General features: G+C 36.2%; 1 non-coding gene across 1 annotated transcript; it reads left to right on the top strand.

The window, feature by feature from the left end:
- The first annotated feature begins 2658 nt into the window (after positions 1-2658).
- Positions 2659-2729, top strand: Trnag-gcc (transfer RNA glycine (anticodon GCC)). Its single transcript has one exon. It is a non-coding gene; the product is annotated as a tRNA-Gly (tRNA).
- Positions 2730-3614: the final 885 nt, after the last annotated feature.

Below are 3614 nucleotides of genomic sequence, written 5' to 3'. Positions count from 1 at the left end.
TGTTGTATTCATACACATCACTACTTAGAGCATTTGTCCCCTGTGTGTTTGTGTGTGTATGTGTGTGTGTGTGTGTGTGTGTGTGTGTGTGTGTGTGTGTGTGTGTGTGTGTGTGTGTATGTATGTGTGTGTGTATGCGTGTGGTGTATGTGTGGGTGTGCCTGCGCTCGCCTTAACCCGTATATCGGATGATAGGTACCCGATACGCTGGAAATCCTCTTACGGATATTTATGATAGTCTAACACTTCGCTCTTAGGAAGAGGCCTTTAGAGATAGTCATAAAAGGCACTGAATTCAAATACTACTGTTCCTATATAGTTCTATGTATCTGTATATACAGATCTGTTCATATATCGCTTAACTTTTAGGTTTTACTCGTTTGAGTCATTGGACAGCGGCTATACTGGGACGTCGTCTTGAAGTCGAACTTTGTCGAAATAACCGACCCCAATACTAATTCATTTAAGCTAGGTACTTAATTTTTCAGTTTCTTTTGCCTAACCGCTGAATTACGCGGACGTAGACAAACAACACGGTTATCAACCGGTGGGATGGAAGCAAACACAAATACAGAGACACAGACCCATAGATATGAGTGTGTGTGTGTGTGTGTGTGTGTGTGTGTGTGTGTGTGTGTGTGTGTGTGTGTGTGTGTGTTTGTGTGTGTGTGTGTTTGTGTGTGTGTGTGTGTGTTTGTGTGTGTGTGTGTGTGTGTGTGAGAGAGATAGAGAGAGAGAGAGAGAGAGAGAAAGATTGATAGAGTGTGGGATAGAAAGAAAGAGAGGGAGAGAGTATGTATGTCTAACTTCTTTCAGTTTCCATCCACAAAATCCACTTAGAAACTTTGCTTGTCCAAGTGCTATGCTGGAAGATACCTACCCTTGGTGACATGCAGAGGGATTAAACCGGTAACCATGTGGTTGATAAGCAAACTTCGTACCACACAGCCAAGCCGTATATATGCATATCTTTTTATATGTGTCTGTGTGTGCGTGTGTGTGCATTTATCCATATAAGTATGAATATAGTCCTGAACTTCAGCACGATTTGCAGCTTTGGTATTACAATAAATGTTGGGTGAACGGATATGATATAACGAATAACAGAAGGGAATTTTACATAATGTGTCTTATTCCCTTTACCTCTTCTAACTTCACAGTGAAATTTATTTCACTCTAAATCTAGCATTATGTCACAGTATAAGTCACAATCCTTTTAGCTGTCTGGTATCGATTTATTTTCTATCATAGAAAGTTGCCACAAATTAACAAACATTAGCATTCTTCAATGGCTAGAATATGTATGAGTTCATTGGTAATTCCTTAATATTTTATTATAAAAAGTCATTTCTAAAAGCCGACGATAACGCTCTCCAGAAAGCAATGGGGTTGCGTAATATTATGAGTGACGTCATTCTTCAGTCAGTGTTTGTTTAATTCAGGATTGGATTTCTCAACCATTTTTGCATCACCGCCCACTTTCAAAGCGAAACATCTTCCACAAGTCCATCTGTGTGGTGAGTACACAAAGGATAGCCAAAAAATCGTTAATCCTAACAAAACAGTTGAAGTATTTTTCTGTAATTGGTAGGTGTATTGAAGGTCGTATTTTTTATACTAGCGCCATATTTTGTGTTTAGTTTCGTTATTTGAATTCATCTTAATTATTTTATGTCAGTTTCTCTATATGCAGCTCAGTGACAAGGATTTCGGATTATTCAGTCAGTTTTATATGTTGAAGTGTTTCTTTGGTCACCAATGAACACGTATCTTTTCTTTAGTTTACGTTTTTCCATTAGATATCATCATGCCATATGAATAATGTATCTAATAATAAATGTTGTTTAACATATATATTCTCACACACGATTTGGCAAAAGCAAGGAAAAGAAAACACACCTTATAAATATAATAATTTAGGCTATTTTGCATTTTCTAAGAAATAAAGTAACGTGAAAATAATTTAATGCTTAAAATCTCATGCCATCCACCAAAATTCCAAAATACTCATCATTATCTCCTCCTTTGATCAATAATTTAAAATCGCCCACCAGTGGACGATATCAGCCATGTCCAAATACTTTGGCTTAGTGTTATTTCCTTTTAAAAATTCGTTATAAATTTGGCGTGATGTCTTGTTTGTATAAGAATATATTTCGAATGGTAGATAGCAGAACGGAGACGGCTGTCCTTTTGAATAGGAGATAGAAATGGTGTGAAAATTACTGTTATAGATTGAGATACTTCAAAATGAACATCTTCAGCTCTGGATCGAAATATCTAGAGGCGTTATTGGTGGTGACGTCATCTGCTGACATAGATGTCTTTAATGTTGAACAAGAAACAATAAAACAACGAATTTGCGTTTTAAATATAGCATAACACTTCCAGAGAATAATGATTAATTAATCAATCGTTTTATTACTAGACATTATTTTCGAAGCTATCTAATTATTACATCCGTTGCTCTATGGATTTCTCCCATGGTGATAAAGTTAATATATCATAGTAGCATAACATTCAGCTGCAACATGAACTACGCAATATATAATGCGAACATGTGTTTGGCTATATCTAATGACATTTAATACGTACAAATTCTTGCAAACTCAAATATATTTGCTATATATAGTTTAATTTGAGAGGTACTAAAGACATGCATCGGTGGTTCAGTGGAAGAATGCTCGCCTGCCACGCGGGCGGCACGGGTTCGATTCCCGGTCGATGCACTTTGCATTTTGAAATACTGAAATAATTATTATTTCACTTCTTTTATTTTATACTGTCATTTTTTCTTATAAAATAAAATTGGCATCGATGTTACATTAGAAACTATTATGAGCTATTCACATCTGTATATTGATTTTGCGCAACTGGTAAATCTATTAAGAAAATTCCTTCTAGTATTGATTTCTGGTTTTTCCATTGTGATATCAAATCTTTCCGAGGTCATGTTTACCTTTCATTCTGCTGTATTGTTAAAACAAAGTAGAAATCACATAGAAGGACCAATTTAATCAGCTATCCTCTCCTAACAAAATTTCAGATCTTGGGCGAATGTTAGAAACAATTATTACATATAAATATCTCATAGACAGTTTGTTGCCGGGTACATAGCATTAGAGAAAATATTTCTGCAATCTCAGTGTGTTCTCCGATTCTACACAGAATAGGAAAATTTCTTATTGTCAAAGTTCTATACTAAATCATCCAGTTTTCTATATGTGTAGGCGGCCAATAGGTAGAGTCGTTAGAGCATCGAATAAAATATCCTGTGGTATTTGTTTTTCTACACTCTGAGTACAATTCCTACCGAGGGCAAAGTTGCGTTTCACCTCCTCGAAGTCGATAATAAATAATGTATCATTTAAATAATGCGGTCAGTATTCTCAGTCTAACTATCTCTATCTTTCTCCTTCAGTCTGAATCGGCTCAGAAACACTACACGACCCCACAAAGCCTTCACCACAGCTCTATGGATAAAGCAAAAAAAGAGAGGTTTCTTACCTCTGTCCCTCAGACGGTCATTCTTCGATCCATTCGCCTTTCTACATTTTTCATCTTTTTTTTTCTATCACCAGCCACCAGGCTACCCACTATACTCAATTCTCTCC

This window comes from Octopus bimaculoides, chromosome 5 (assembly GCF_001194135.2).
Source record: "Octopus bimaculoides isolate UCB-OBI-ISO-001 chromosome 5, ASM119413v2, whole genome shotgun sequence".
NCBI classification, from domain to species: domain Eukaryota; kingdom Metazoa; phylum Mollusca; class Cephalopoda; order Octopoda; family Octopodidae; genus Octopus; species Octopus bimaculoides.
This window is presented reverse-complemented; position numbering and strand designations above follow the sequence as displayed.